Source organism: Camelus dromedarius, chromosome 36 (genome assembly GCF_036321535.1).
Source record: "Camelus dromedarius isolate mCamDro1 chromosome 36, mCamDro1.pat, whole genome shotgun sequence".
In the NCBI taxonomy this organism is placed as follows: Eukaryota; Metazoa; Chordata; class Mammalia; order Artiodactyla; family Camelidae; genus Camelus; species Camelus dromedarius.
This window is the reverse complement of record NC_087471.1, coordinates 5456295-5470239: the sequence shown is the minus strand read 5'-3', so window position 1 is coordinate 5470239 and position 13945 is coordinate 5456295.

Sequence of the window (13945 nt, the reverse complement as noted above, 5' to 3'; positions counted from 1 at the left end):
GGCAGGTTTCTTGGTCTCTCTGGACCTCGCTTTCCTTCTGTCTGATCATTGCTGTCGTGCGGTTCAAATGGGGTGATGTATATGGTGCTTGGTTCAGCGTGGGTGCTCCAAAAATGTTACTTACCTTCCTTGTCCCTTGTCCCTGCCTCCTTTCCTCATCCTCCAAACACACATATGGGAAAGAGGGCTCTGTCTCCACCAGGGATCGGTGCCCCGACTGATTTAAACACAGCCAGAGGATCTTGCCTTCCTCAAGACCATTCCCAGTTCCAGCCATCCACTGGACACCTGTATTCTGAAAATGGATCTTTTTCACCCCACCCCCTCAATCCGCCCAGAGGACACAAGTCCTTTCCCCTCTTGGCCACAGCTGCTGCTCATTGTTGCCATTTCCTGGCCTGGTTCTTGACCCCTTCCCAGGTCCTTTTGTCTCTCTCACTTAGATGGGTGGATGTAACACCTTCCTGATCCAGTATCATCTGCAAAGTTAATTAATGTGTCATTGGGCTGTTGCCTGCTTCCTGATCCTTATCACAGATTTAAATAAAACGCAGCCGCCCCAGCTCATCCAGGACCATCCCTTACCCTGGAGCTGGGGCTTGTTCTTAGTCATCCGTCCTTGACCTCAGCCTTCTGGCCAGTTCTCAGCTTCCAGCCCCAGGGCTGGTGGTGCTGCCCTGCCTAACCCTACTTTGGGAGCAGAAGTGCCATCCAGGGCTTTCATGGCAGGAGAGAACCGAGGATGTCAGGGCCCTTACGTCATCCCACCCCCTTGGGCAGCTTCCCCTAGATTTGCAGAATCATAAGGGACCTTGAGAGGCCATTTAGTTCAATGCACTCCTTTTCAGGTAAGAAAAGAGAGGCTTCCAAGGGTCCCATGACTTGTCCAAGGTCTCACATCCAATAAAGGCAGAGCCAAGATTTCAGATCCAGACTATCAGTGGAAGGTCCCACGGGAAAGGTGCTGATTTTTTCCTTTATTTAATAAACACTTGTGGAGCGATGTAGCAGTGAACAAAAAATCCCCCCAGTCTCAAAGATTCTCTTCTCCAGGGCAGAAACAGGTAAACAACAAACAGGTAAATACATGTTATGTCAGACTGTAGTATGTGTCACAGACAAAAATACAGCAGAGTAAGAGGAATGGGGAGTGCTGGGTAGAGGGGACAATAATACAGAGGGCAGTCCAGGACAGCCTCACGGGGAAGGGGCTTTTGTGCACAGATGCAGGAAGTGACGGCCCTGGCCACAAGGACATCCAGGCAAGAGTGCTCCAGGCAGAGGGGATGGTGAGTGTAAAGGTCTTGGGGATGGTGCTCTTGGACTGTTGGAGGAATCACGTGGAGCCAGAGTGACTGGAAAGAAGTGAGGAAAGGGGTCAGCCTTAGGAAGAAGTCAGAGAGGCAGTGTGGGACCAGTTCACAGGGAAAGCAAGCAAACGCTGGAGACTGAGGTTCAGGGAAAGGCCAGGCCGCATCCCCTTTCAGCCTTCAAACCCTCCTTCCTCTGCTCGGCTTCCTCATTCCCCTGACTGCAGTCTCCTTGACCTTTCTTCCATGTCCTCTCAGAGGCCACCGATGATTCCTAAGCTCCACCTTGTCCAAGAAGAGACAGAACTGCCTGCTCCGAGAACCAGCACCTGAGAGCCCTTTCTCTTCCTGTTGACATTTGCCTTGGTGCCCAGTTCCTAGGAAGATGAATGACTCTTCCTGCTGCCCAGCCTCAGAGTGGGAATCTCCCTTGGCCTCATCGCTCAGAAATTGCTCCTGCAAAGCCAGCCCTCTCCTTGTCTCTGGCTGAGTTGCTGCACTGGCCACGTTTCCTGCCTCGGCAAGGAGCTGGTGGATGGCCAGCTTCCTCCGATCCGTGCAAGATGGGGCATTCCTGAAGTTGCTTCCTCTGCAGTCTTCCTGGCCACAAGCTCCATTCCCCTGGATTGTTGCAAACCTGAGTCTTAGAGCATCACACCCACAGACTCGTCTAAGTAGTTTCATTCTGGAGAAGAGCAGTGAGCCTTTCCCCTGCCCTTTTTTCAGTCTTCCACTTCATGTCTTTCCAAAAGCCCCCCTCCGTTTCTATCTTTCCGTGGCAACTCAGCATCATCCAGAGCTTCTTTGCATCTTATTCATTCATCCATGAATTTAGCAAAACTGTTTTAAGCCAGGTACAGTACCTGCGCTGGGGAGGGGAGGGGAGCAGCAGGCAGTACAAAGATGAACATACACAGGACATGGATCCCATCCTCGAGGATCTCCCATTCTGTCAAAGGAGAGGCAGACGTATAAACAGAGGATTTCAATACACTGGGTCTGGTGTCATGTGATGGTGGCCCCTGATAGGAAGGCACCTAAATCACAGTCTAGTGAGAGGTAGGGGAGGTGGGAGAGGTGGGGTGAGGTGAGGGAAGCTTCCTGGGGGAATCTTAGAAAGTGCCCCCTCCCCAGGTCCCACGATAATAATGAAGCCACAAAGGTTCTGAGAATGTTACCTGCCGAGAGCTGTGCTAAGGTCTCCTGTGAATTATCCCATTGGACTCTCGGTAGAGTGAATCTACCCAGGATGCTCACCTGGTGGCCTGCAGGGCTGCCCACTCTCTTGTCCTTTTCCCTAAAGAGGAAGAGAAATCCCAGTGGCCCACAGGCCCCAGGAAACAACATAGCAGCTTGGCATCTCTGGAGCGAGCCCAGCTGGCTTGGTGGAGGTTGTCCAACCCAGATGACACGTCCCTGCGTTACATTCTGGTAGTTTCTTCTTGCTACAGGACAGACTTTGCTGGGGCCGAGGGAGAGACTAGGATGGGGGCTCCATCTCTCTGATTCTCCTTGGTCTGTGCAGAGCATCCCTCCCGCTGACCTGCCTACCTGTCCCTCAGCCCAGGACCTGAGATGGTAAGGAGGGAGCAAAGGCCACCCCACACTGCCTTCCCTTTGGGCACTTAGAATTCTGCTTCCACAAATCCGAGCATGGACAGACCTCTGCCATCCCCCCTCCCAACCCCACCCCACCCCACCCCACACACCTGCTTCTCCTTTGCTGCTGGTAGAAGAGCTCAGGCCTCTCAGCCAAAAAACCAAATCAGTAGTTTCAGCCCCAGGGTTGCCTTCCTCTCTGTGTTAGACCATAAGTCAATTTCAACTTGGCTGAGCCTCTGTTTTCCCATCTGTACAACGGGGTTAATATTCCTACTCTCCCCAGGGCTGTTGAGTGGATCCACTGCAATGTAAAACTATGAGGAAAAAAAAAAGAGCTATCTTGTCCCAGAAGCCTGAAGGAGACTACTGGGGGACACTTTTCTCTTTCTACAGGTGAATATTCAGGGCAGATACTCCAGGCAGAGCTAGGAGCTAGGTCTGAACTCCTCCTCCTAGCTCAGGTGAGAAAACCACAGAGGGCCCAGAGGTGACAAGTCCAGGAATGATGCCTGCTTCGCTATTAGAAGCTGTACCTTCTGGGTCTCAGCGTGCTGAAATCTGCATCCAGTGAAAATATATATTGTCAAACAGCTGTGCGCCTCTGGGCTCCTCTGCGTCAGGAGTTATGTGGCCTGGCTGCTGGTTTTGACTCTGAGATTAGGACAAAATTGTATCATGTTTGCAAAGTCATAGCCCTCCTCTGGGTCTTAAAGTCCTATCAGGAAAGTGATGCGGTGGTGGATCCTTCCAGCAGCTCCAGCCCTGATGTACAGAGGTTCTGAGACCAACACCCGGTCTGCACAGGACCTAGCCCACGGCCTCACCACGGCGGGCCGAGCCAGGGTCCAGCAGTGGCAGCAGCAGCTTTGGCGGGATCAGGGAGAGGCCTCTGCTCTTGCCCTCCTGGGCCTGAATTTAACAACTTAAGGATCCTGCTTCCTGCTGCCCAGAAGCACCGGCCTCTCCTCGTCCCCCCTGGCTCCCTGGGGCCTCTGTTCCCTGACTGTAGTTCCTTCTGGTCTGAGTCTGTGGATGGGTGGGTAGGGAGGCTTGATGGCTGTGGCTTGGGGATGGCTGTGATGGCTTCGGGAATGTGTTTTTTACCCCCTTTTCTCTCACATTTGCATGGAAATTATATAGAAGCCGACATTTAGTGAGGTCCCCTGCTTTGGGGTCCCATTCACCCCAGATGTTCTCTCAGCCTCCCGCTCGTGAACTGGATGGCCCAAGAGGGTGGCCTCCTGGTGGGGGGCACCACTGGCCTGCTGAGGGAGCAGCAGGGCCTGGGTTGAAGCTCTGCCTCTGCTCTGGGTCTCTACTCTGAAGACTCCCTGCTGGGAGTCCTCCATTTGGGGATTTTAGCCCCAAACCCACTACCTGAGACTCTGCCTCTCCTACCAGGACCTGTCCCAGGAAAGGTCTCTCAGAAGGATCTGGAACCTCATTCCTTCTTCCCAACCCCAAAGCCCAAGTGTGCTCCTCCCTATCTCCCTCCCTAACAGGCTGCCCGGAACCATCAGCCCCTCCCTGCTGGCACGCCCTCTCTTCCTTATCTCAAACATTGCCTACTGAGTCCATCCCTCACCCCACTAGAGCATCTGCTGAGTTTCCCAACCACCCCTGGGTCAAGCCTGTGTTGGATGGGTTGAGTCATTACCTCCAGCTCCTCCCCAACCCTCCCAGGTCCCAGGGCTTGGTCTGGTTTAGCAGGCTAGGACAGCAGACTCATCCCTTCCGTGTAAGTAGACTCAGGTCCCACAGGCCTCCTGGGCCTCAGATCTTCCTGGTATCCAGCCTAACTGTGTCTCCCCTGGAACAATGTTTGGTGGGTCCTCCTATGTCCTCAGACCCCCCACCACCCATTAGACCACCCAACAGATTGCCTGAGTTTGCTCACTGCACATCTCTCCACTCAATCACCTTCTCTGAGTACTCATGGAAACTTGGACACAGGAACTAACCTCTCTGGGCCTCAGATGACACACCTGCAAAATGGGGATAGTAATCCGTCACCTGCCTCAGGCAGGACACTGGGTCAGCCGATTTCCCAAGGTCCTCTTCCAGTTCTCTTAGGTCTGCTCGTTCTCAGCTCTTCTCTCCCCGACTCTGAGAGCGCCCCATCTATAACCACTTGGGATTCTTCATTCACTTGGGCCCTCTTCTCTGGGTACCAGCTTTCTCCTTGGCTCCTACCTCTCCCGTCCACATCCCCCTACCCTCGGGCCTCTGCAGAATCTCCAAACAAATCCAATCAAATCCCTGAGAACAGACATGCAGATAAACCCTGTGCCTCCAGGGGTTCAGGTCACCACTCCCCTCTGCACCACCACCCCCACATTGTCCAGGGAAACTCAGAGGTTACAGAGCAAAGCCTAGTTTCCCCCTGGGGACAAGAAGACAGGCTCTGCTCTCTGTTCACACAGCATTTTGGAGCCGGTGGGGCCCTCGGCGGTCCTTTCTGTGCACAGCCCTGGGGGCCTGGCTCCCATCTTTGAGCGCGCCCCGCACACTCATGCACGCAGCAGCCCTACTCAGTCCTCCAGCAAGCACAGCCTCTCTGGCTCTCCCTCCCCCTCTCCATTTTCCTTTCTGCACTGTGCTCCCAGAACACACCCTCCCAGCCCACCAGTCCTACACACACCACTGCGCTTTATAAGCATCAGCTCCAGAATTTCCCAGTTCTCCACTCGCTCCTCCACCCCAGCCCTCCAACTCCTCCACCCCCAAAAGGGTGGGCCCCTTTCGGTCCACAGGACAGAGACGCCACAGCTTCTCCGGTTCTGCCTTCGTCAGAAGGGTCTTTGCTGGCTCCTCCTGAAGCCCCCTTTGCCCCTCTACCCTGGAGGAAAAGCAGCTCGAGGTCCCCACCAGCCCAGGCAGCCCCTCCTCAGCAGCTGGTGAGAGGACAAGAAGGAAGAACTGTAGGTTCTTTTCCCCAAGGCTCCTAGATTTTGTACCAAAATGCAGGGTGTGCTCCTGTTTGCATTTTTTTTTTTGTTTCCTTTCTGAAAATAACCATGAAACTATCATTTCCTCCCACTGCCTTTTCCCTATCTTATTTGGATTAGCAGAGCTGCTGGGAGAGGTGGTTTGGAGCCACTGACAGCCTCCTTCTCTGACCTAGGTCTGGAAAACTAGGTGGCTTTCAAGCAGGTGCTGCTAGATGGGTGGTGGGTCCCCTGGGTTGAGGGAAGGAGTGTAGACACTGGGCATGGTGGGTCAAGGAGACCCCACCACCACTCTGAAGTCCTAGAGATTTCTGGGAAACCAGGTTTCTGCCCGGCCTTGTCCCCAACATGGCAAATATTGGGAAGAACTCTGGCCCGGTTTTCCCTCAGCTGTGGCTTCTGGGTGTGGGGGAGGGCCCAGCGGCTCGGCCCCCTCCCTTGGCTGATGGGATGGGAGGCTGCCATGGGTGCAGATTCTCAAAGTAAGGGGGTGGGGGATCAAGACAGAGTAATCTGTATTTATACAAGAAGGAAAATGGGGTACACGCTGGGAGTAGATTTATCTTTTGCTATTTTGTTTTCATCCAATACCTCCTCCCGTTCAGCCGTTCTGGGCACTCATGCTGCTGCACCAACCGGGCCTCTAAAGATGCCAGGGTTGGGGGTGGCAGATCAGAGAGGCTCCCAAAGGAGACTGCTGCTCACTGCACCGAGCGCCTTCAGTCAGAGTCCAGGCCCCCTGGACCCCATGACTCACTTGAGAAACTGGGTTCTCCCCACCTCCCCTGATCTTCACTCTGGGGATAGGCTAGCCCCAGGTCTCAGGTCCTCTCTGCGCCCCAGAGAGGTCCAGAGGCAGCTCAGTTTAGCAGAGGGAGAGTCGTTAGACATGGAGGGGCGAGGAGCCAGGCCTCCTCTCACCGGGACTCCAGCCTCGGAGGCTTGCAGCCGCCCGCCTTCGTGTCTGGTTGAAGATTACCCCGAGGGAAGGTCCGTGGGGCCCAGGAAGCTGCAGTCCCATGTGAGGCCAGGGGTGGCTGGGGCGGGAAGAGAGCTGAGGCCTGGACGGCTCTCAGACCTTGGCCTGGCCCTCCCTGGGTTTGGGGAGCTTGTGTCCCGGCCTTGTCCTCATATTCACTTAGCCTCCCTTCCTCCCGCCGTGTGCCTTCTTTGGGGCTTCTTTCCTGGTGAGACCAGAGTACAGCGGACGAGGGCTGGAGGGGGGCAGCTGGCCTGGCCTCGGTGGTACCACCACTGGCTCCCCCTATACACCCACAAGACCCCCTCTACATCCCCCTCATGCTGAGCCCCACCCTCTCACAGGGACAGATTCCCCTCAGGAAGGCTGGAGCAGTGGCGTGGGCCCCATCTGATTTCTCTGGGTTGGCCTGCAGCAGTGGGGACCTTGTTCCTTTCTTTGAGGGCCCTTGACTGCCCAGAAGGCAGAAGCGTTGATATGAACTCCTCCCCGACCCCCACGGTCCTTCCAGATACATCCACCCCACAGCCCCCCTGAATCCTACCCCTTCTTCCCCAGCGGGACCCTTCTCCTCCCCCACTCCCTGTGCCAAGCTGAGCTGCTGGGCTATTTGGGGCTCTGGCCGGCCCTGTGGTGTAATCAGTGCCCAGGGATAATTGCCACCTGCCCTGCCGGTGTCTGGGGGCTGTCTCGGCCACAGCAGCAGGGGGCGGACACTGGGCAGCCAGGTCTGAAGTGAGGTCAGGCTAGGGCAGACCTCCCCACCCCCTAGATAGACTCCTCACCGCACGTGGGACCCGCAAGGATTCCCCAGGAAAGCCATGCTCTCCTGGGGGCTGTGCCCACCTGGGACACCCTGTTGCTTTCAGCTGGGAATGGGTGGCCATCCCAGCCAGGGGACAGAAGTCCGTAGGCCAGTCTATCACCCACAGTCAGCTCAAAGCCTATCCCATCCCCCCACACTGCCCCAAGTGGGCACCCTCTCCCCTGCAAGCTGCAAGCTGACCACAGCTGGAGCGTGGCCTTTGCAGCTAGAAGGACTTCAACTTGACCTTCAGCACAGGCTGTCCTGAGGTTAAGTCCACCAAGCCTCTTCTCCTTCAGGGAGGCAGCAAAGTTTAAGGAGATGACATGTAAGAGTGAGTCTCCCATAAATGCCAGCTCCCTCCCCTTCTGCTACTTACTTTTCTACTCCAGTCTCCGTTTATACAGCCTGCATTTAAACACCTGTCCTTACTTGGCTGACTCTATGACCTTGGGCAATTGGTTTAGCCTCAGTTCCCCCATCTATTAAATGGTGATAATCAGAGGAGCTGCCTCACCACGTAACTGTGAAGACTACAGGATCTAATACATCCAGTGCTGAGGCCAGTGCCAATAAGTCTGGACAATGGTAGTTGATATTATGGGAAACTTCAGAGGGCAGAGTAGGGGGCCGGGGAGCATCCAGAGACCAGCTGTCAGATGCTCAGGAGAGCCAAGCCCGAAGACAAAGGGCAGGGCTGATGGGGCAAACTGCACAGCGACCCGGGTGCCCGAACATCCCCTACTGCAGTGAGGGGCTGGGGGCTGAGGGTGACTTCTCCCTCTTTTAACCCCATTTGCTCTCAGGTGGTGCCAGAGACGCTTTTTTGAGATCAGTGAGCGCCAAACACCTGTGGATATCCTGTTTTTCAAAGAGAATCAGCAATAGCGAAATTAAGACGAAGTGCTTTGATCTTGAGAGAGGTAGAAATAAAATTGTTTCTTTTTCTTTGCTATTAGAGTCCAAGGCGAATTTGTCCTAATCCTTGGAATTCCTCACCCAGATGTCCATGAGGGGCCTCTAATTGAAGGGGCACTCAGAGACATGACTTCTTCCCAGGGTGGAGCAGCCCCGGGGGGAACGGGCTGCAGGGCTGGGCCGAGAGAACAGGACTCACAGGGCCGGCCTGTCCCTGCCACAGCCCAGCGCCATCCCTCCCTGTTTCAGTGCCATCCTGTCCCCGACTAGGTGCAGAGCGCCCATCTCTGGCACCCTGGCCAACAGGCCAGACCAGGGGAGCGCCTTAGCTCTCCTGCCCCACCAGCACCACAGCAGGTACCAAAAGGCCACTTTGGGTAGAAAGGTGAGGTCAACGTGCTGGATACTGCCCCCATGGGGATGGAGAGGCAGGGAGAATGCTGGAGTGTGAGGTGCCATCACCACCTGTGGGAACTTCTCAACCGCAGTCTGAGCCCTGAGAACCCCAGACCAAGGCAGTTCTTAGCCCCACATCATGGGGCTTGGTATCAGCCCCACATCACAGCCACCATGGCTTCACCGTGCTCTCCATCATTCTTTTTAGCCACCAGTGCCCTTCCCCAGGGGCTGCATCTTCAGGGACTTCCTCTGACTTCCTCTTGGTGGACTCTGGACCCACCTGGAGGAACAGGCCACCCAAAGCCAACTCAGACCCTGGGAGCAGTGGGCTCAGGTCCTCTCCCGCCAGCTCTCTTTCCAGTGGACACCTCCTACCGTGGGGTAAGTCATCAGGGGCTGCCCAGACTTGACCGAGATCCCTTGGACTGACGCCGGGGGCACACCTCGTCCGGGGGGATTGTTTTCCCTCCTGGCGCGTGCTCTCTCTCTCTCTCTCTCTCACTCGCATCTCCTCTCTGGCTTCTGTGAGCTAATCAGGGAGCAGGAGGGGGAGGAGGAGGATGCTGCTTGCCTTCCCCGTTATCTGCAGCAATCCACGGTGACTAATGCTCCCAGTTGGTAAAAAGGCAGTGTAATCAAAACACTTTTTTTTTTTAGTCCTTAAAGTTAGTCATTCTCCCAGAGTGGAGGAAAAAAAAGCCCACAGCAGGCACCATGAAATGCAAGCTGAGAGGCTCACGCTGCGGGTGGAACTAAAGCACTGGCCATGGCAGCTCCCTGTGGGTCTGAGGCTTGGTCCTTCCTCCTCCAGGCCCTTGGCTAGCCTTCCTCCACACTCTCATCTGTTCTTGCTTTTCTCATTATCCGGGCTGCCTGACCCATAAAGGACTCTCCATACCAAGTCCAGAATCTGCCCTTTCCTCTCACCCTGCCAGGTGCTGCCACCTGCTGGTCCTGAGTGCTCCAAACTAGAGGAAGCATATAAAAGCTCCCAGGACGAGGCTGAGGGTCAGAACTCTTGTTAGGTGCCTGGTCATGAGCTGGCCCGCCCTCCACCCCAGCCTGGCCACTCTGTGCTTGTGCATCTACTGGTTCCATCTGTCTGCTGGCTTCTGACCCCATTTTTCCTTGACAGAACCACAGATCCTCGGGAACCTCAGGGATCAACAACAAGAGGTGGTATTCCATACTGGCAAAAAGCATAAGGGTCAGGGCCAGGTTGCCCACATTGAAATCTTCATCGCACAATTTATTAACTGTGCTTCATGCTGACAGTAACAGTACCTACCTCGTAGAGCTGTTGTAGAGATTAAATGTGAACTGCTTAGAACAGTGCCTGGCATATCATGAGTGCTCAATGAACTCATAAAAATAATAACAACAAAATAATAAAGTGGACCATATAGCATCACATTCCCCTTACTCATCCATGGCAGACATTGCTAATCAATCACAGAATTTCCCCACCAATGGAAGATTCCCCAGAATCCTCAACACAGCACTCCAGGCAGCCAGGAAAAAGCAATCCAAGATCTAACTTGGACTCTTTATATTACCATCGAGGAAGGTGAAGCCCCAAGGAGGGAATAGTTTCCCTCAAGCTGCTAAGAGGCAGAGCCAGGGTCCAGACAGCTCTTCCTGGCCCTGACTGCTGCTTGCCAGCCCAACTTTTGATTTGGCACTTCACCCTGACCTTTGAGCCATCCATGTGGGCTTCCCACCACTGGAAAGTTAAACTCTGGTATCCTCCATCTTCTCCTGCCCTTGCTCCTCCCCCATGTCCTTGGCCCACCATTGCTCAGGAAATTCTCTTGTTCTGAAGTAACCTACTGAGCAGGTGCCGAGCAGGGAGAAGTGGGGAGTGAAAGTAGAAACGTGAGGGTCTGTGTCTTAATATATGCTAAGAACACGAAGGCCTTCAGGGCTACACGGGAATTCAGCCCATCAGTTTGGCCCCTTCATACTTTGTCCCTTTAATTTAGCCTTATGCTCTAATAAAGTCCCTAATGGCCCAGGTCCAGTTCTAGAATCCTTACTGTAAGCTGCTTAGAGGCTGGCGTGGTGGGAGCATTGGAAGGTCAGCCCTAGACCTCTGTGTGGGGAAGCTGGGAGAGGGCATAGATGACGAGCTAAGAGGTGAGGGTCAGTGTGGAGCATCTGCATACCAATTTTTGACTCAGAACCTCCAAAGAGAAGTCAGGGGTCTGATGGCAGAGCTGCTTCTTCAGCGGCATTCCCTCTGGTAAATAGCTTTGTCCCCTAAAGTATATCTCTGCCACCTGAACATTCAATTAACTGATGGCTCAGACTTCTAGGGAGGAAGCAGTTGTCACCAGGCTTGAAACCAGGAGTATCTACTTCTACTAGGAGCATCTAAGCTCCTCCACTGAAGTGGAGGCTGAATTTACTTGTATCCTAGCCCACCCCACCCCCTGAAGGGGCAGGGTCAACCTGTACTGTGCTGGTCTTTGTTTACAGAAGAGAAAGACATAGCTCCTGACCCTGGGTTTCGGAGATCCTGCAGCTGAGTTTTTCACAATAGTGGGAGATGTTTGTGCTTCCTCGTGTTTGGCTCCCCATGGGTCAATGCCACACGGCATGCCATGCTCACAGAGGGAAGTCCATGGGTCCACAGGAGAGCAGGATGCCTGCCTCTGTTGAGCATCCACCCTCAGCCCAGTGCACCTCAAGCTCAGCCAATGAGCCACAGATAAGGAGATGGTGCCCAGCTTAGAGCAGGCACTCTCCTTACAGACTCCTGGGATGCCAGGACTCTCCCCAGTCCCCTCAAAGGTCTTGCTGGCTACGTGAAAGTTTTGAGGTTGAAAGTAAGCAGCACAGCCCCAGTGGGGCCTCAGGCTGAATCCTTCCCTTCCAGAAGATACATGTTTAGCTTCATCCCAAGACATCAATGATTCCTCCGACCTGCTCACTTCTCTGAGCCTGCTTCTTTGTTCAGGCCCTATCTCACAGGCCTCCCCCATTCTCCAGTTTCTGGAGGGCCTTGGAGTCAACAAGACAGTTGATTTGGAACCTCAAAATACTGGAGACTTTGGTGATGTGATTCACCCATTCGTCTTCCAGATGAGGGGACCAAAGGCCAGAGAGGAAATGTGACTTGTCTGAGGTCAGCTGTAGGGTCAAAGAACTAGAGTCCAGGACTCCTCCAGATTCTTAGTCCAGAATGCATCATTCTTGTCCTGCAGGATGTGGTTTCCACCCCACATCCCTGAAACAGACTTCCCCCTGCACGTTGGCAGTTGCCTAGGCTAGCACTTGGAAATTCTTTAGCACTGTGGGGCAATAACTAGGGGAGACCAAGTATGGAGAAAGGAGCAAGCAGGTGGGAGAGCCATCCACAGGTGCTGGAATTCCAGGAGACTCATAAACACACAGCATCCTCCGTCCACCCAACACACCCTGTGCAAAGAGCAAAACTGTCTCTCCCTTTGTCCCCACTGTCTGCCTCAGCTGCCCCTTGGTGACTTCTCTTCCTTCTTTTTACTCTTCAAGGCTGCTTTAGTGCCTTTTTTGGCCTGTTTCCTGAGGGATAACATGGGATGAAGCTGATCTGTGTGATGTGCTTGGGAGCCAACCCTCCACTGGAAAACCTCTACTGAGTCATACTCTACACCCTCACAAATGAAAACGGAAAATATAAATGAGATACTACTTTCTGTGGACAATCTTCTGAGCTCCCCTGTTCCTCCTGGCCAAGCCCTCCAATCTGCCCTGGGAGAGCAGAACAAATTATGCATGTCTTCTACTCTAGCTTATTGGCTTAGCTACTCTCCAAGCAGCCCCTAAAACACTGGAGTCTGTTTGAAGGAGGAGAATTCCTAGATAGAAGGCCCTTGGGGGCCCAGCAGTTACTGGCAGCCTCATTGCCTGCTGCTCTCTCTTCTAAGGCAGGGAGGTTTGGGGCGGGGCATGGGGGGTGGGGTGTGACGAGGCCAACTTGACCCAAAACAGCTTAGAAGCAAGTAAGCTGCTTGCCTGAAACTCAGTCACTGTCTCAGCCACAATGAGTTCCCTCTGCCTAGTTCCTCCCCAGCCCTCCCCTCTCATTCACCTGGCTAGTCTGATTTGCCTTCAGGACTTGGCTTACACTTCGGCTCCTCCTAGAAGCCTTCACTAACACCCCATGTGCAGTTTAGGGGGGCCCCTTACAGGCTGCCAGAGCACCCTACTCTTTTCCATCACGTATTATTACTTAGTTCCCTGTTTACCTCTCCCTATAGGTAAGTAGCTCTGGGAGGACATGAGGGCAGGGTCCATACTGTTTTTTCATGGTTGTATCCTCGAAGTTAGCACAGTGCCTGGCACACTAGGAGCTCAATGAATATTTGTTAAATGAATGAATAGGGAGAGAGGGACTATTCACATCATTTGGGTTCTGTAGCGGGGAGCACAGAGGGAAGGACTGGAAGACTGGGAGCAACCCTCATTCTTCACCCTCTTTTGTCGAGTAAATCCACATAACATTCCAACCTGAAAAGCACCTACTCTATTTCTGTGCCATCTTGGGGAGGAGGGAAAAGATCCATTTGTTTCTTTGATGGTAACAGGTAACCATGTACAGGGTACAAAATTTAAAAGATACAAAAGACCACACAGTGAATGTAAGTCTCCCTCACACCCTCTCCTCCAACGCTCCTTACCCCCTCGACAATTAGTACTGCCACTGTCCCCGATGAGAAATCTCTCTACAGACTGAAAAGCTGAGGCAATAGCCAGTTAAGCAACACGTGTAGTCGAAGAAAGAGAATTGTAAAAGTCAGTGTTTAAGGCAGAGAAAGCACTCAGGGGTCCTCAAGCCCCCGCCAAAGGCTGAGTCCTCCGAGACTCTGGCGCATGAGGGTCGCCGGCCAGAGCAACTCCGGGGAAGCACCGGCAGTGGAAGGGTTAATGCTCCGGGGCCCGCCCCCGACCGCCTCTTCCGGGCAGAGGAGGCGGGGCTTACGTCACTTCCTGGAGACTGGCT